Genomic DNA, 20,007 nt, shown 5'->3' with positions numbered 1-20,007 from the left:
CACTGGATGATGCCATTAATTGAAATTCTAGAAATGACCAAGCTCGTCTACATTGACGGAAAGCATATCAGCGTTGCCCAGGGCCAGACTGTAGAGATGGAGGCGGGCAGGTGATGGGAAGAGCAGGAGGAAACTCTGTAGTGAGCAATGTTCTATGTCTTGACTGTGTTCGTGATTACACAGATGCACACATTTATCAAAACTCATTGAACTGTACACTTGGAATGGGTGCATTTGATTTTATATAAATTATACCTCAACAAAATGGACTTGAAAAATTTTTTTAAAAGAGCCAAACAGAGGCCAGTGAAGAATGTATCCAGAATGGAGATAGGAAGGAGAGGCAGGCCACTGAGTCATCTAGATGAGAGATGAAGGTAACTCAGTCCAAGGCAGAGGAAGCCAGCAGTCATATTTGCTGTTGTGATTATTATTTTTATGTCATTGTTGTTGCTTTCCTGCCTCGTCCTTCCACAAGCCGGGGCATCCTCTCATCTGTAGATGAGTGGACCATTTCCCCTCTCCACCGCCCACATTTTTCTCTGCTGGGTCATCCCTCAAGGTTATCACAGGCTGGACATTGCTGACGGTTGACGCACACACTCAGGAAACCATGTCATGGTCAAGGTAACTCTAAGAACACCCTTGCTGCCACCCCCAGGCTCCCAGGCCCCCGCCCTCCTTTCCAAATGTCCTCCTAGAGTTCAGGTCCAATATGTTGACAGCAGCTGGTGCTATCCCTAGAGTGAGACACCCCTCTCAGGGAACTATGTTAGTGACCTCGGGCTTCTGTAGCAAGAGACCACCAACTGGAGGGCCCAGAACAGCAGAAATGTGTTCTTCTTACACAGTCCTGGACACAAGGAGTCAGAAATCAAGGTATTGACCACGTTGGCTCCTTTTTGGAAGCTGCAAAGGAGACTCTGTTCCATGCCTCTTTCTTCACTTCTGGTGGTTGCTGGCGATCCTTGGAACCCCTTGAATTTGAAGCTGCATCACTGTCTCTCTGCCTCTACTTCACCCACAGGGTGACACCAATCATTGGATTAAGACCCATCCCAATCCAGTATGACTTCACCTTAACTCTATGACATCTGCAAAGACCCTCCTTCCAAATAAGGTCACATTCACAGGTACCTGGCCTTGCATTCTAACATTATCTTTTTGAGGGACATGATTCAACCCAACACAGAGATCTTATTTTTTCTAACATCAAATAATGCAGTTCAGAAGGAAGCTCGGAGAGGAAGAGAATAGAATTAGGACCTTAGATTAGGAATTGTGGAGAAGCTGGGTTCAAAGCTCAAGTATGCCTCTGACTTGCTCCGCATTCCTCTCAATCCCTTCCTCTGGGCCCCGATTTCACCATGTCCATCCCCAGCTGAATCACCGAACTCTTGGGAAGTAATGGATATGGTCACCATTTATCAAGCACCTACAGAGTACAGCACTAAACACTGTACCTATTTCATCTCATCGAAGCCTCACAATGACTGTAGGAACAGAAGACTTCATACAAATGGTGAAATGGAGGCCCGGCGACCTCTGTAACTGGAGTCCCCCATATCCAGTCAATCCCCAAATACCTCTCAATGGTCCTCCAACCTGCTCATTTTCTACTACAAGCTGTCATCATTCCTTACTTAGATTCAGAAATGCCCTCCAGTCTCACCCTCATCCTAAATCTAGCTTTAAAGCCAAAAAGACACTTTTTTGCTAATCAAACTCCTTGTAGAAAACTCTTCAATGGCTCCCCATTACCCTCAGAAAAAAGCCTAAGTTCTCCCAAGAAGACCAATCAGGCCCTACATGATCTGAGCCTGGCCAAGTTCCATCCTCATCTCTCCCCGTTCCCTTCCCCCTGGCTGATATCTGCTCATCTTTCAGAATCCAGCTTAGATACTACTTCCTCCAGGAAGTCTTCTTTGCCTGTCCCTTAGGTGTGAGGCAGGTCACCCAACTCAGTACTCCAAAAACACTCTATGTCATCATAGCACAGACGGTTTTTGTTGCCTGTTAACTCATCTGTCTCCCCCAGATAGCAGGGGATAGGCACAGGGCTTGTGTGGTTCATCTTGTCAGATATCAAGTGCCACATTTGCCAAATTTGACATGTCAAATGTCAAAGGTCATATTTCTCAAAAACCACCCGTGCATGGAGGAAAGACAGAACTGGAAGCTACTGCTGGCTGACTCCAGGGTCTGTGTTCTCTCTACTATCCCACATAGATATTGGTGAAGACACAAGAGTCTATTTGGATTAGCAGGTCCTGGAGAGTCCAGGCCCAAGACAAGGACCTAGATGACAATCCTGCCTAATTTTCTCCTGCCCACATCCATGGCAGACATTACTAATGGATCATAGCACTGCTTCTCACCGATCTCAGGCTCCGGAGGCCCCCTGCCAGTCTCTACCAGTTGATCCAAAGTAGCATCTGACATGAAGTCTATTTGCCCGTGTGATCTGTCGCCCAACATCCCCATTTGGCAGGCAAGGAAGATAGGCTAGAGAGAGAACTGGCTTTCCCCATATAACACACAAATCCATGTGAAGACAAGGACAGGCTCTTCCCTCTCCCAGCTCAGTACTGTTCTCCTACCCTTCCCAGCCTCTGCAGACAAGCTCCTCCTGCTGTGTAGTCTACCTACCCTCTGGACATCCTGGGAAAAAAAAAACATTCCCATGAAACTGGGGCTAGGTATCCCATGGAAAGCTCTGAGGACAAGAACAACTGGAGATGGCCCAAGAGACTCTCTCTCCTTCTCTTCGCTTAAGTGGCCCAGAGGTAACTCCAGGGTCTACCTCTTCCCTGTGTCTCTAACCAGCCACCTGGCTGCCATGTGTTCATCACCACCACAGGAATCCAGCGTGGGGCTACCTGGCTGCAACCCCTTAGGGATGAGCAGAATTTCCAGATGGAGAAATGGAAGCCCTACCAGGACATACACGATGCCATGCCGCACCCCCCCTTTTTTTCAAAAAAATAAATGTTTTACTTCAGAGACAAAGTTGCAAAGATGATGAAAGAACTCTCTATACCCTTCACCCAGTTTCCCCTGATGTTCTCATCTTGCATGACCACAGGACACAGCTCAAAGCTAACCAGGCACCCAGGGGGTGCCTGGGTGGCTCAGTGGGTTAAAGCCTCTCTGCCTTCAGCTCAGGTCATGATCCCACCAGGGTCCTGGGATTGAGCCCCACACCAGGCTCTCTGCTCAGCAGGGAGCCTGCTTCCTCCTCTCTCTCTGCCTGCCTCTCTGTCTGCTTGTGATCTCTGTCAGTCAAATAAATAAATAAAATCTTAAAAAAAAAAAAAGAAAGAAAGAAAAGAAATCAACACTGGGACGTTACTAAACTCCAGGTTTGATTCTGATTTCACCCATTTTTCTGTTCCAGGATCCGTCCAGGATACCCTGTTGCCCGGAGTGCTTTCTCCCTCTGATAAATACCTTTCCTGGGTTTCTCCTTTTTCCTGGTCGTCAACCACCGTCCCCGTCACTCAGACACGGATGTTTGCCTCTTGTTTTCCTCTACTCGGATTTACAGGGCAGATTCTAGTTGGGGGGAACCTGTGCCCAGTGATTTCTAATACTGTAAACAACCCTTCTTCAACACATTCATTTTTCCTCTTTTCTTTGTTAAAGTCTAGTTCGCATCATCAAAATGGCCACCGGCGCTTCCTGGAATATTTGGCAGAACATTTTACTGTATTTCTTTTAAAAAAAAAAAAAAAGAAGAAGAAGAAGAAGAAGAAGTTTTTTTTTTTTTTTTTTTCCCAGCATCGCCCCCCTCCCACCCCAAACTTCGTTTGTTCTTTTATGACTAAGGATATTTATCTCCTGCCTGCTTTAGAAGTTTATGGGCCGCTTTTCCTTTGAATTCCAGGCCAAGGTCAGTAGCCTTTAGGTTGTGATGTCACAGTATGTTACCCTGGTTAAGACTATGACATCATCCGGCGAACCTGGGGGCCTGGTGGGGGTGGGGGTGGGCAGAAGAAGGTCTTTGAAACAATCTCTTTCATCTGCAGCCCCTGAGGAAACTGCCACCGGTTTTGGAAAAAGTTTTGAGAAGTGAGAAGCTAAAGAGAAGAATGACTAAGATTTACTGCCCGCCCCCTCCTCAAACGCCACAGACCCCTAAAAGTCAGGCCACAATCAAAGGCTGCAGACTTCTGAAGGGAAGATGCTGGAGGAAGAAATGCATTCCTCGAAACCAGAACACCATGTTCGCAGAAGGAGCATCAGCAAAGCCGCAAGAAGAAACGCGCTCGCCCGCCCGCGCGTGCGCACACGCTGACCCTAGCAACGACGCTGTTTCTCAATGGAATGTATTTCACGAGGTGTCCCTCGGTCTTTAATCTAATCTAATCTGTCTCTCCCTCGGCATTAAAGCAAAAAAGTAAAGAGGAATTACGGGCCAGGAATGTTCGCGTTTAAAAGGGTTTTTTAATAAAAGGAGAAAAGGGGAAAAAAATACAAAAGCAGAGTGAACAGACAGTTTTCAAGACATTAAAACGTCTTGAAAAATGTTAATCTTTTTTTCACCCCCGCCTAGGGTCAGGGGAAGGGGAAAAAAAGAATGGGTTTTTATTGTGAACATGTGTCAAGAAGGCTCCGCCACATAAACTCGGTACCCACGGTAAGTGTGTTTGCGTCGTCATGAATGTGAGATCGCAGAGGCAAGTTCTGCCAAAAGGCCATCCGTCCACGGGGGATATGTGCTGTGGGTCCAGAATCCAGTTTTCCAAACGCGGTGTCCACAACACTCGTCATCCTCGAACGGCGTCTTGTCATCCGACGGCGGAGCCAGCGAGAGTGACTCCCAGACGGGATTATACCTAAAACACGGTTTCCAAATGTTCCTTCTTGGCAAATCTTTTAAGGAAACTCTATGCAGAAGGAATGTCAAGACATCTGTAATTAGATCTTAGAGGAAAGGATGGAAGACCGGGCCAGTTTTTATTCGGTCTCTCCAAGACCCCATGTCATTGCCGGTCCTGGCTGTCGAGAGCCTTCTCCCATCACGTGGCCTTGGGTCATCAATCTCCGTGTCCCTTTCTCCACCAGGGTCCCCCGGAACCCTCTGGCGGTGCCAGGTCCCCCTTGGAAAGTTCGCTGCAGCCGCTGGCCAGGCAGGAACAGCGGCCTCCAAGCGGTCTCGGGCCAGGTCCCTGCTTAGGGCTCGGTGAGATGCCGTTTCTGGAGCTTTTGGCTTTGTTAGGGGCCTGGAGGTCTCATTAAGAAAGCAGAATGGAGCGTGGTTTGGGGGCCCCACGACTGCATTTTGGAAGATGTCTGTGTTGTGAGGAAAACTGAAGCCAAAGAGGAAGCAAAACAGGTCCCTCCAAGACCATTCCTGTAAACTTTTCAGAAGGGAGGGGCCTGGGTCTGGGGTGCGTGCGGCCATCCTGCTCTGATGTCGGAAGTGGGTCGGGGTCTGTCTCCCTGTGCTATATTGATGTGGGTCTGCTCATGTATGAACACGCTTCTGCACGCCTGTGGGTCTTCTGCATGTGTTTGCAGACACCTCATGCCTCTCTGTGCATGTGATGGGAGGGGTGGGGAGTGCCGCCCCTGAGCCTGTGGCTGTGGGCTTTGCACACGCGTGGCGGGTGGGGGGGGGCATTTATAATTTGATGTACGTGCATGGAAGAGACATTGCAAAATATCCCGTGTTCATTACACACGGCACTCTCTTTTTCAACCAACAGGCTATCTGCCGACCTCTCAGCTCTTTGTCACCCAAATACGATCTCAGCATGTTTGCAAAGCCAAACACTTCATAAATCTCAAGACGGGCTCGAACCTGGAGACTTTTAAAAAAGAGAGAAAGCAGAAAGGGGGCGGGGAAGGGAGGCATTGTGCGGAAGTCTCTGCCCTGTAATGAAGCCTCCCCACGATTCCAACTTAGAAGCAATTTTCTCTTGGCACTAGGTGAGATGGATCCCAGTGTTTGGGCTTTCTCTGCTCCCTCCATCCCTCCCCTTCGCCACGCTAACAGTGAGGAACAGATGTGCCCCACTTTATAAATGCTGACCAGCTGGGGAGGCAAGCATCTACACGGCTTTTCCCAAATGCTGATGCCTGAGGAGGCCTCTGGGAGGGAGACTGGGGGTCTCTCAGACACATCTTGTGGCCTGCTTGCTTCCAGAAACTTCTCTGGGGTTCCCTGAAAGGGGAGTGCTAAAAAAAACAAAAACAAAACAAAACAAAAAATACGGAATACCCAGAGCCTTTGCTTCGGGCACCCACGTGACTGTGCTGCTGTCCATTAAGACCTAACACGCCAGACGGGTAACAATCCAGGGCTCTCCGGACTGAGATGGGGCTGATGCGGGTGATAAGGATTCAGGACAGAGGGCTCAGGCTGAGCCTTGCCTTGCTACAAGTGTAAAGAGGCAAGCTGGTATGGTTGCCGGTGATGATTATTTTTTTTTTCCCCTTCCAGAAGATTAAAAGGACCATTTGTTTGCCTAAACCTCAACCTGGCTTATGGGTCCATTTGGTGGGTCCGTTTGTGGTGTGCTCCCCTCCGAAGGGCTGCCTGGAGAACACAATGGCAGGAAACTTGATTCAACACAGGCCTGGTGACATCTCTGTCTGGTGGGGTGTGTGGGTGCGTGCGTGTGTGTGTGAGTGAGTGTGTGTTTGCACAGAGGCTGACAACGTGTTCTCCACAATCAGATCACTGCTGGGCAGGCTTATTGTTCCTGCAGCTTTAGAAACAGCTGGAGGGATTGTATAAGAATCGTTTAAATAAAGCTGCTCATACACCGTCCGCTCCAGGGTTTGGGACGGAGATCAAACCCACACTACTGGGTTTTTTTGTGGGTTTTTTTGCTTTTTGTTTTTTTAAGACCGTCTTCTCTGACTCCCCAAATGTGTTCATTTAATAGGTGTCTCCCCTACTTTCCCCCTCCCCACAACACATACACAGCTTTCAGTACAGTGTCAAATACATACAGAGACACACATAGATCGTACATGTACCCAGCATCTAGATTTAAAACAAAACAAAAACAAAAACAAAAAAGGAAAAAAGGCAATGTCCCAAAGGTCTCTTCGTGGGGCTGTCCAGTTCCTGTGTATCCTCATTCCCCAAAGGGCAGCCACCATCTCGCTCAGTTCTGCCTCTTTTGTACTTTATATAAATGGAATCACACAGTATCATACCTTAGTAGCTGACTGCTTCTGTTCAAAAATATGTGTGTGGGATTCTCCCGTGTAGCTTTGTGCATTGGGAGGTCACTGGTCTCCAGCCATCGGTGGGATTTCATGCCCCCAGGGGACTCTGGGCAACGTCTGGGGGCATTTTTGGTTGTCACAACTAGGGTGCGTCTGGTGGGTCCAAGTCAGGGATGTGGCTTCACACCCTACAGTCCGCAGGACCGCCCTTCCCAGCAGAGGATCGAGTGGTCCAGGATGTCCATGTTGCCGAGGTGGGAAACGCTTGTCGGTCAATTGTTCTCATGGGTATGATTTGACTCCTCTGAAACGCCATTTTTCGAGCTTCCTGGACACTCATGCAGGTACAGCTAAGTTAGCCTCAACCAAACTTCAAGTTCAAAGCTTTGATTCAGAAGCAAGTTTCTTGACCTCTCGTTTGATCATGGAGGTGGGGACAGGGGGGGTCGTGAAGGGAGGTGGGGAGAGACGAGGAGGAAGACGGACCCAGGCAGAGAAGGGTGGTCCCCACCCCTAACGATTTCTTCATCTTGTCTGGTGACGAAGCCAACCCCAGAAGGTCCTAGCAAGCCACCCATGCTTCTTTGGCAAGCGGAGGAAGGAAATGACGGGGGGTGGGGAGGGGGGACCCTCTCTTATGAACAGAGCCACACCAATGCGCACAGACATAAACAGACAACCACACAAGTCCAAACATATACCCCCCACAGCTCTGAACACATACACACGCACACACAGTCACCCCCAGGCCACCTCTTGGACAGAGGACAAAAGAAAAGACCAATGTTATTCTTAAAGAGACTTCTGTCCAAGTCCGGCTACTTAAAGGAACAGTTAAGATGACTTCAATCGTGAAAATCCAGCCGAGAGGCAGGAACCACATCTGTCTCGGTCACCTCTCTATCCATAACCATACAGCCCTCGGGCCTCAGCTAGGAGCTCATCCTCAGCACAACTGCCATTTGGAACCACATTCTTAATGGCAGGGACTGTCCTGTGCATTATGGGACGTGGGCCAGCATCTCTGGCCTGAACAGACTAAATGCAACCCAGAGTCATGACAACTGAAATCATCTCTAGACATTGCCCAGAGTCCCTTGAAGACATTGCCTGCAGTCAAGAATGTTGGTCTAGGGGCACCTGGGTGGCTCAGTGGGTTAAAGCCTCTGCCTTCAGCTCAGGTCATGATCCCAGGGTCCTGCGATCAAGCCCCACACCGGGCTCTCTGCTCAGCAGGGAGCCTGCTTCCTCCTCTTTCTCTGCCTGCCTCTCTGCCTACTTGTGATCTCTGTCTGTCAAATAAATAAAATTAAAAAAAAAAAAAAAAGAATGTTGATCTAGCCCAGCGCTGGGCTCACAGAAGCAGTCCCCCAACTGAAATCCTAGTGGATTAAACGAGCGAACCACTCACATGCTTTCCCGAAAATCAGCGGACCCTCAGGGAGACTCACCTGATTTCTTCTCTTTGGCATCTACACAGACCAACAGTTTTAAACACAGACAGAGCAGGTCCTGGGCTCCCTCCCTATATCAGGGACCCCAGAGTCCAGGGCTTGGGTCTGGGTAAGGTCAGGTTCGACGGGGGCTGGTTGCTACCTTCATGACAAGCCTTAAAGAAATGGCCCCCAGAGGCATGCCCGCACCACATGTGCCCTGCCGCTTGATGGAGGGACATTAATGCACTTTTCCGGACCCTGATTGGCTTTTAATTGTGTTTGGAACATTGCACTCCCCACACACCAGCTGACTTTACTGCCATGTTGAAGGCTGTGTTTGCCTCCCCTCTTCTCTTTTCTCTGCCCAGGAGGTGGTGGGCGGGGGTGATGCGGTCTGGACCTAGAAAGTACCTCTACTAAGTTTTCCATGCCACAAGCGGGGGGCCACCTTTATGACCTGCACCTCCCGGGGACACGTAGGTCCGTGGACAGGCCGAGAAGTGGGATTTCAGATCTACTTAGGCTGACACTTGGTGTCTACTGTTGGCACAAGGAAGACATGGCTTAAAGGTCATACATGCATTCAACAAACACTCTCTGAATGTCAGTGCGCATGCATACCAGGCACTGAATGTGGAAAAATCAAAGATCCCCCATTTCTTGCCTTCCAGCAGCAACAGAAGGGGCCAGAGTGAGTGATAGCGGTCACTCTTACTCAGCCCCAAGCACTGTTTTGTTCCCCTTTGCAAGTATTCACCCAATGAGTCCTCAAAATAATCCTCCAAGATGGATCCTTTTATGACGATCAACTTACAAGCAAGGAAATTGAAGCTTACTTACCTAGGGGGAGTAATTAAGTGACAGAGGCAGGACTTGAACTGGAGGAGTGGCTAAGCCACTTCTCCACCAGGGGCAGTCTGAGCCCCTAGATGACGCAGGGTGGTGTCTGGAGACATTGTTTCCTGTTACCACCTGGTGATGCGGAGCTAGGGGCATCGCAACATGGTCATCGTGAACCGAGATCCGATTCCAAGCTGCAGAGCCATGGCCAGCCTGACCACAGAAGCTCCCCTGTGGCTCCAGATGTCACCCAGCTCGTGATCTGTGGGGCCACAGGGCAAAAAGGCCCTCCCCCGAAGCGACGGACTGTCGATCAATTCAGAAGTATCCTATGACATGGAGTCAAAAGCAGAATCTTCAAGGAGGCAGGACCTTGATGTCACAGAGGGCGTCTTCTCTAGGGAAAAGGATTCTAAGTCAAGATGTAGTAGCCACAGGCCACCAAAGAAATGCCTCTCCCCGCCCCCGACCCCGGGCCAATCTTTGCCAGCCCTGCGTCTATCAGACCTGTGGAATAACCAGGTTTTAAGAAGATGCACCTCTGCCCCCCACCCCCACAACCAGGTTTCATGGGCAGCTTACTGGGGGCTGGGAATTCTGCCCTGCAGAGCCCAGCACTGAATCCATTGTCACAGCAGCAAAAGAACTTTCTATGACCCAGCATATTACAGACTAGAAAGCACCTGAACAGCAAGGGCAAAAGTTTGAGTAAAAAGCCCAGCCCAGGGCAGAGTCTAAATATGGTTCCCAAACCAAGAGCCCAGACCAAAATGGGAAGAGTTAAGGGCAGGGTTTGGAGACAGGTGAGACCCAGGAAGTCAGAGCAAATGGGGCTGGGGGTGGGGCAGTGGACACAATGCCCCGAAACAGTTCTGGCTGTCGGTGAAAATGGTTTACCGTGGGTTTAACTGATCCAAATACCCATTCATTCCTAACATCCTTCTCCCCTCCTGCCTCCTAAAAAGAAAAAAAGATTCACTTTCCCAGCCTCGTAGCAGTTAGAGTAAGCTGTACAGCACAATTTGGGCCAACAAAACGTATGCAGAGGTCTGTTGGTAGGATTTGGAGGGGAGTTTTGATTTATTTTCAAAGAGAAAGCCCCAGGAGAAAGCCTCCTGGTGCCAGTCTTTTCTCCTTCCTGTCTTAATGCAGACATGATGCCTGGAGCAGAAGCAGCCATCTTTGAACATGAGGAAGACAAGCCCAAGAATAAAATGTCAAAATGCTAAGGTAGAGTGACAACAAAAAATGCTGGGATCCTGATGACCTCACAGGGCAGCGGCAGCCTGCCTCCGACTACTGGTTGTGTGAGAGAAAGGAACCCTCCCTTGTTGAAACTACTGTCCGTTCAGGCTCGCGGCTCACACAGTTCTCGGCAGATTCGTTTCTGTCTTGCTCTGCAGAGTTGTTGACAGGCGTGGATCGCCTTTGTCTGAGGAGCCAGCCGTGGGCGAGACACAAATCCCACCTGATAAAGTGCTGGCAATGCATTGACTGAGCCACGAGATGAGGACTTTATGCACAACAGTCAGGGGAACAACCGAACTGTCCAACTGGAGGGGATGTATTAGCTAAATCGTAGTGTCTCCTGATAATGGAATCCCCAGCTCTGCTCCCGAGAAATAATGATGTAGAGACAACTTTGCTGACATGGAGAAACCCATGCTGTGTCCTTAAGGTTTTTTGTTTTTTGTTTTTTATTTTAAAGCAGGTTATCTAACAATATGGGAAGACCTCTCCAGCAAGATGTTCACTGTAAGTAAATGAGGGTTGCAATTTGGGTTTTCTTTGTAATTGTTCTTGTTGGTCATTACTTAAATATTTTACAATGAGTATATGTAATTTTTGCTAATGGAAACAATCATATGCACTATGCAAGGCGATCTTATTTTCATTTAAAGTGCATTTACTATACACTGAAGACAGGGAAGATATACAGTAAAATATGAATACTTAGCCCCATGTGGTGGGATTACAGGTGATTTTCATTTTCTTCTTTTCCCTTATCTGCCTTTTTTTACGTTTTTGATAATGAATATATATGACTTGTTTAATTTTTCAAGTTCTGTTTTTGAAGAGCTGCTCATCTCATTCCATTTGCCAAAGCCTCAAAACCTCCACTGGGAAATATTTTAATCCAATCAAGCTCGTCTTGTCCTGGCAACAAACTCAGGGGCTGTGTGCTGTGATGTTAAGTATCTCGGAGGATGTGAAATTAGGAGACGGTTGAGTCCCCCATTTCTGGTCATTGTCAACTTTACTCCCTAAACTTCTTAATCCAACCGTTGGTGTTGCCTTTAAACCCCAAAGCAAAAGAGAGGGTGATAAGAGGGAAATCCCACCTTCTGATACCAGAGATAAGAAATTCTCCTTCCCTTCTCCTTGCAGATAAATCACGCTGACCCACCCTCCGTGGAACCTTTTGGAAGAAGAGCTATTAAAAATATGGCCAGCCAAAGCATTTGCAGAAGGATGATGGAATGACGTAAGGACAGAAAAATATACGATCAATTTAGCGGAGGTGACTGTCAGTTTGGGGGCCCTCCAGAGTTCAAGCATGCCCATAAAAGACCTCAACAACCCAATGACTCCCCTGGGAGAAAGAGATCTCCCTCCAAATCCAGGCTGTCACCTAACATCGGTGAACAGGAATGTCCCAGGGGGAGCAGCAGTTGGTTTATCTGCAGCTGAAGGAGCCTGCGATGGAAGGAGAGGACAGAGGGCCCTTCTCTCATGATTTAGGGCTCCGGATCTTCCAAAACAAAGTCTCTCGGGTGCCCCAGGGGTCCTGGAAAAGTCAGCCCAGAGAGGGACAACCATGGAAAACAAAACTCCCCCGGGGCTTGGGGTGGGGGCCCAGGGCAGGGGGTAGGGGGGTATTGTCGGGGGTCCAGTTGCTGCTGTCTAGTAGAACTAACACACGGGCCCCGAACTTGCATGACCTCTGGTTCACATCAGCGCTGCTGATCAAAAGGAAGCATCCTACCCCGCCCGGCCCAGGCCTCCCCATCCGGGGAGGATTCAAAGCTACTGGCTTCGTGGCTGGTGTGGCTTCCATTAACCCAGAGGCTGGTGCTGCGGACTTCTTGAAAAGTTGAATATCAAACATAATGAATCACAAGAAACCAATAGCTCAGGCCAGCCCGGTGACCTTTAAAGCAAGATAATATTACTCAAAACGAACATAGTTGTGGAACCGTGAAGACAAACAGTATTGGTTCAAGGGCCCTCCCATCTCGACTGCAGAAAACAGTCTAGAGTCTTGGGAGGCTGGCTCTCCTCACCCCTTCCCCTGCTTCCCCCAGCCTCAACCTGCTGTGCCAAGCACAGGTCTTTCATTCTCCCCTAGAAAAACAACAAGGACGATGCCACACTGGGGTTGGGGACCACAACTGCTTAGAACACTGTCTGTAATGAATTCTGCAAATGCCCAAGTATTTACATCATCCAGACCAAAGAAATGTTCGCCTCAGTTTCCCGGGCACTGCTGCAGGCCCAAGTAACTATCGATACCCCCTTCCCCAGCACCCACCTTGGTTCTGAAATATAACAGACTGAGCTGATTTGGGGACCCTTTGTGTACCCTGCAACCGAGCAGCCGCTGGGGATTCCAAAAGAGTGTGTGGCGTGTGTGTGCACTCACAGGCACACGCATTACCCCTTCTTTTTTTTTTTTTTTTTTTTTTGAATATCCGGCTCGTGCATTGCCCAAAGTTTTGCATGGAAATAGATACAGGGTATTTTGAGATCTAGATGGAATCCTCACTTCAAGAGATCAGATCGGTTTCAGGCAGTGCCTGGGTTCAGCGAGAGGCCAGTCTAGCCAGAAACGTAAACCAATTCCAGCCAGGGCTAGGTGAATATTTACCAGACAGACGTATCGGCCCCTCGAAGACTCAGCTCGAATGCACACACCAGAGCAAGCACCTCCCATATGTGCACGCACACCCACACACATACACACACGCACGTACCCGCACACACGCACTCATTCTGTGCTTAGCTGTCATAAAACTTAAGACACTTATATGGGGGTGAAAGGTCAGGAGGGGGAGAGACATTATTTTCTGTTATTAATTACACCTTATCCATTCGACATGTGCTGCGCTCGTCTTAGATAAAGTTACAGTTCTATTTTATTAGGAAGCCTCCGGGATCGTGTAAAGGGGGATTTTGGATGGAGACAAAGGAAATGGCAGGAGGGGGAGGGGGCTCATTTGTTCTCCTGCTCAGAAGCCGAGCCAGTCTCCTTCTAGGGCCACTTCCAGGACTAAATCTGCACATTCTTGGAATAGCTTACTCCGCAAATGCTAAATGAACCTGGTCCCCAAATCAGCTCACAGCCCTGATCCCAGGCGTGGGTTTCCTGAAGGAAAAGGAGAAGGAGGGTGGGGTGAACGTGCCAGCCAGGCTGCCGGCTGCGTGCAAAGGCAGAGGTGAGACCAGCCACGGTGGTGGTTGGGGGCGGGGGATACCCGGAAGTTCAAGTCCACATCCGGGTCACCCTTGCCTGGCCGGCAACTGAGCCGGGGCTGCGGGGAGTTCTTCCTTCCCGTGGGCACAGGGGCGGGGGGGTAGTGCGGGGTGGTTAGGCACATGGAGGACCTCGGGCCGGACAGGAGGGACCCTCGAGGTCCTTCACCCTTAGACAAAACGGGAGTCATCTGCATGGGAAGGAAGGAAGCAGGACTCCGTACAAGTGACAAAATGACAAGATAAGAAGGAGACTGTCTCGCTCCCAGGATAAGATGAGGGGGACACCCGGGGAAAGACCCAGCAGGACAAAGGCTGGATTTAAATCTCAGCTCCAGCTGTTTTCCTGGGACAAGCTTCAGTTTCTCCTGTGTGGAAACTAGGAGAATCCCAGCAACAGGGCCCCAGACAACACCACGGCCACCGAGAGCAGCGATTACGTGAAAACGGCTGGGACAGTCATCAGGAGAGCCCGTCCTTCCGTGATGCTGGAAGATAACATAATGGGAAGCGCATCAGAGCCATAAATCATGTGCAGATATAATTTATTGATATTAATATGATCTGCCCTGTCCTTCCCCAGCCCCCTGGGCTGCCAGGGGAGTCTGTGCTCTGTCATCGTGCACTTGAAGACAGGTTGTTTTGTCCCTTCTCTCTTCTCGTTTCTAATCACGATGTTCTAATTCTCCAGCTGAGGTTGAATTCAATTCTCGGCCAGAGCTAGATGCCATATATTAGCCCCTGTCTGGGACAGCGATCTGGCTTCTGTCTTTTAGACACCGGAGAGCCTCCATGTGCCCGGGGTTACTATGCTCCAGGCGCTGGGCTCTCAGAGCTCTGACACTGGGGATCACACTTAGGGCCCTCGGAGGTATTCCCATCATCCCCATTTTGCACACGAGAAGACTAAATGTCCAGGACTATGCGGCCTGATTTCATCCCAAGGGTGCCTCCCTCCAAACATGCACCTTCTGCCTCCCTAGTGCTTAGCATCATGGCATGGGGGTCTCTGGACAGCTCCGGTAGGCAGCCCTCCCCCCAGCTGTTGTCCTAAGGTTCAAGAGGAGCATGCCTGCCGTCTGGAGTTCAGTTCAGCACGGGCCAACCCTCGAGATGATGCTGATTTCAACCCACAAGAGAAAGGAAGAGGAGGAGGAGGAGGGAGAGAGGGAGGAGGGGGCCTGTGGTTGGAGCGTCTCTATCTGCTCATCAGAATGTTTCCTGGGGGTTTGGCCAGGAATTCAGGCCCGCAGGCCCCACCGGGAGTCCTGCCAATGAAGCCAGGACCCTGGTTCCCTTTGATCCTCTCCAGGGACCATCCCTCCCCTGACGCAATCCAGCCCGGCAGCCCCGATGTCTCATTTGTGATAGCCCAGCGTCCCTGAGGTCCCTCAGGGTACCTGGCTAGCGGGGGACTTTGAAGGCCCGGTGACGCTGGTAGGGAGTTGTAGGTGCTGGGGGAGAACAAAAGCCCGCATCCTTACGTCTCAAGCATGGGATCTGCCCGCTCACTCATTTCTTGCTCTGGTCCTCTTTCTCCGCCTGCGACCCTGTCTTTGTGTTTCTGTTTCTCTGTACAGGCCTGGTGTGGTGTGCCTGACCCTCTCCTGCTCCCGCCTTCTCTGTTGCTGACTCTTTCCCTCCTTTCCCTGTCCCTTTCTGCTGTCCCTTCCGTGCTGTCCTAGACTCTCAATCTCTGGTTTCTTTCCCTCGTCTCTGTCCAGCTCCCTGTAGCTCTCTGTCCCTCTTTCTCTTTCTCCTTCTATCTCTTTTGGGGCTCCTCTCACCCCACCTATGCCTCTCTTTCTGCCCCCATGCGCTGCTGGGCCCCTCCTCTGTCCCCTGAGGGCACCCGGAGAGCCCAGTCCCTCCACAGATCAGCTCAGCAGGGGCGGCGGGAGCAGCCACGGATATACGGCTTGGGGTGCTGAGGTGGACCCCAACCCAGAGCCCACCTGAGGCACTCAGGTTTTGGGTGACCTGGTCCAAAGCCTCAGCCACGTTCTCTCCATCACTAAGAACCTCTGGGCTTGCAGAGAACCAAGGTCATTTCCAGTATCTGAACGCACTGCTGGGAGAGAACACGCCGCTTGACGGAGAGTCTGGGGAGGTTTGTTGTGCGGGCGTGAACAGCCTCCACTGTCCCGGAGAACCTTCCAGACGTGCTAATCAACTTCCAACTCACTATTCCAACACTGCCGGGGGAGGGGGGTGCTGCCGAGCCCTCGCTTGCAAACTGGCTCTAAACGATCCTTATTCCACCATTCATCGCAGCCCAAAATGTTTCCTTGGCTAACTCTTGGAGCTCATCTACATTATGAAACTTTATGAACCAAATGTATCCACAGATGTATCCACACATCTCCCCATCACAGCAGCACCAACACCCCCAGCACACACATTTATCTACCTACCCAGAATCCATTAAGCCATTCTCCTAACCTTTCTTTGAGTCATTTCTCCATAGGCCAGTGAATTGTATTTATCCTGTGATTATAAACCAGAAAACTGAGATTCAGATCACCACAGTGACTTGTCCAAGGTCACACAGCTGGTACCAAGAACACCCTGTTGAGCAGCCTTTTCGCTTGCAGGAAAGACAGAGTAGGAAACTTGCCTGGATTTTGATTTTTTTTTCTTCCTTTTTTTTTTTTTTTTTGTGATCAGCTCCCCATTTTCACTGATTTGCATTAAAACTGGGTTTGTTTCCATGCCAAGCATATTCAGTCATTTCCGCTTCCAGAACCCATACCAAGGCAGAAACTGAATTTCTCTTCTCTAGAAAATTGCTTTTTTTTTTTCTTTTTTTTTTGGCTTGGAAGTACTGTTTTCTCCTCCATTTAGGGGAAAGGAGGCATTCCGGAGATTTAACTTTTGGAAGGCAAATTTGGCATCCGGGATTGTTTTCTGCCTTGTTAAACTTTTCAGAAACTGTATCACTTTTAAACAGCCTAGGGGGCTCTCCCCCTGCCCCCCAAACCCCTCTCCAAAGGACCCTCTCCATGAGCCCACATGTTCCCTCATCCTATCTGTCAGGGGCTGCAGCCAAAACACGTCCCAGGAAAAGCCAGAGAGGAAGAGGCGAGGCAGGGAGAGAGATGTCTAATCATCACAAAACCTTTGAAAAGTATCTTGAGCAAATCGAGTTTGTCTAAAATGCATCTAGCATTTAACATTTAATAGGAGCTCATCAACTCCGTGTACCACATGCGCTGGGGAAATGGATCCTTTCCCTTTAAGGGCCTGTTGACGTGAGGTGAAGGAGAAAAACAGTTGTTATGATTCAGAATCTCAGGATGAACCCAATTAATCAATGCTGAGATGATTTGAATCATGTGGCAAATGCTTGGTCACCTCTCTGATATCCTATCCCCAACCCTCGGAAGACGCAGACATGATTGATGTCACCTGTGACCACCGCGTCTCCAGGCGAGACCCCCCCCAAGCCCCGCAGACAGAGAAACAAATTAGATCCAAAGGCCGGGGATCAGTTTCAGAGGGGACAGGCCCCCCGGCGGGGGAGGGGTGCCTGGCCTGGGCTGTCTGTCACAGGCTGGCAGAAGACATAGGCCAGACCATATGGAGGCTGGGAGAGAAGGGGCGCCCGAGGTTGGGGTGGTGAGGGCCTCCGCCCGGCTCTCAAGGAGCTCGGCTCGCAGGGCCCGGAGCACGCTCGTGTCTTGGAGGGCTTTTTTCTTTTTTTTAATTTTTCTTTTTTTAGTGTAAAAATAATTGCTCAAGTTTCCCCTGCCTCTTAGGGTTACAGTCAGGCGTGTCTGCCCTGGGCCTTGACTGAGAGGAAATGCACTGGGGAGGGAGAAGGTGGGAGAGAGTGTTAATCAGAGTTATTTGGATTGTTTTCAGTGTCTCTGCCTGTCACACACACACACACACACACACACACACTGACTTTTCTCCGCAGCCTCTGTGACTGCCCATCATCATACCCACTTCCTGTCCCCCAGCTCTGTATACCACAGTCGCCAACACCTTTTTCTATCAGCCTTCCTTGCCTTATTCCCTGCCTTCCCAGGAGAGAATGGAAGGTAGGGTAGGTAGGAGTCTCTCCTGTGGTCCCCAAGATGCTTTGGCTTCCCAGAACAGACCCTCGGCCTCCACCTGTCCATGCACACATGGGCACACACAATTTTTTTACCCAACTCCAAATAGCTTCAGTGCGTATCAACCACACAGTGGGCCCGGCTGTCTCCTTCCTACTTCCTCCTTCCCCTATCTCCTTATTCATTCTTTTTCCTTCCCTCTCTTCTGTGTCTTTTATCTCCCCCTTCCTCTTCCCTTCTTTCATTCATTCATTCAGTCCACACTTCCCGAGTGCTGTAGACACCTCCTTCCCGGGGCTTCCAGGAAAGACCAGATAACGTCCATCCACCGCCCGCCCCTCCGACACACACACACACTCAAGAGTTTCCAGGAAAGAGAAGCCGAATGAGAAAGCGAGCATTTCCCATTTCCTCACATTTCTCTCCCACATCCAAGTCTGCGATGCCACTCAATTACCCGTGCCTTTCATCCTGTCTCACAACCGCCTCCGTCAGAGCCTTTGCTAACACCAGCCTTCCTCCCAGACCAGGGACCAGAATCCTGGAGGCTAATCTACTTTTCCATCTCACGAGGCCCTGGGATGCCTCCCCAGGTTGTCTTCCTGAACCACCCGGACAACCCCAAGCTCCCGTGAAGTCACTGGAAATAAAGGATCTCCAGAACCGTGCCGACTTTGGGCGTGCTGTCTCCCCCGCTGCCCTGCGCCCAGCACACAGTAGGTGCCCTCAGCAGCTGTTGGAGACCCCAATGACGAGCCCTGTACTGACAAACCCTCATCACGCTACACTGTGCTCATCCGAAAAGACAGTAACACCTCACCTCTTGCCAGAAAGGTTTTCAAATTGTCTACCATGCAGATGGCCAGGCCTGAAAGCAGCAAATGGGGTGTGGCCCTGAAATCTGCCTTTTAACCACACTCCCAGGGGACTCTGATGCACGCCCTCCACGGGCTCCTCTTTAAGAAGTTCCACCGTGGACAGTAGGGAGCCACGGAAGGTGTGTGAGCAAGAACAGCATGACTCTATCAGTGCGGGATTTAAATAGGGCTGCGGTCTGGAAGGTGAAGTGGTGGACCCCGGGCTGGGGTTGGCGGGAGGAGGGGGGGGCGGTGGTGGGAGACAGCGTGACGGTAGAAGTTCCAGAACTCTGTCGCGAGCTTAGAGGCAGAATCTGCTAAGAAGGGGCTCTAGGGGACTTAGAGTGTGTTCATTTGGGGTATTTCGGGGAGGTGTTCTGGGCTTTACCGCTTCGTGGGAGAAGGGGCCATGAACATGAAGAAATGGGCAGATCACAAGGTTGGGATGTCTGTGGGGACAGAAAAAAAGGAAAGACATCCCCCCTTTCCTTCTTTTATTCCCTCCCCCTCCACTTCCGAATCCCCCTTAGCCAGCCTCTGAACCTCTAATTCCAGCAGCACTCCCCACCCCAACCTGCAGGGTCCGGAGGGACCAGACTCCCAGCTTCTACCCCGCCAGGTTGCTCTCAACAGCATCCGGCCCCGGAACCTGGGCTCCGGCCGGCGGCATCTGTTTGCAATGTTTGACTCAGTAGTTTTATTTCTGCTCAGCGGTATAATATAAACTATCTTGTTACACGGCAGGCAGGCTGGGCACTGAGCCGGGCCTCTCTGCAATCCTGCAGCAGGACCAAAGCACAGCGTAAATGAGCTGGTGGGCTCGGGCAAGGCCCTTTCTGTAGTCAGGAAATGGCTGCTTTTCTAGAACGTTTTCCCCTGGCCTGGGCCTCTGCCGTGTGAGTCCCCGAGGCAGCTCCTGGCTGACCTCTGGAAACTACGCCGCCCACAACAACATCCATGCGTGTGCTCACAGCGTGCACGCACACACAGGCACGCATATCCCACACCCCACGTCTTGTCCATTTCGGAGTCTGTACGGATAGATGAGAACTACTTGCTGTTAAGGATGGATGTTGGGTAAAAGCTCAACTCCTGGAGGCGGTCTGCCTGGGCATCAATCCTTGGCGTATGATTTTGGGTCAAGGCCTTCACCTC

The sequence above is a fragment of the Mustela putorius genome, unplaced genomic scaffold (assembly GCF_011764305.1).
Source record: "Mustela putorius furo isolate JIRA1106 unplaced genomic scaffold, ASM1176430v1.1 tig00537248_pilon_pilon_pilon, whole genome shotgun sequence".
NCBI lineage: Eukaryota > Metazoa > Chordata > Mammalia > Carnivora > Mustelidae > Mustela > Mustela putorius.
The sequence above is the reverse complement of the archived record's forward strand: the minus strand, read 5'-3'. Positions refer to the sequence as shown.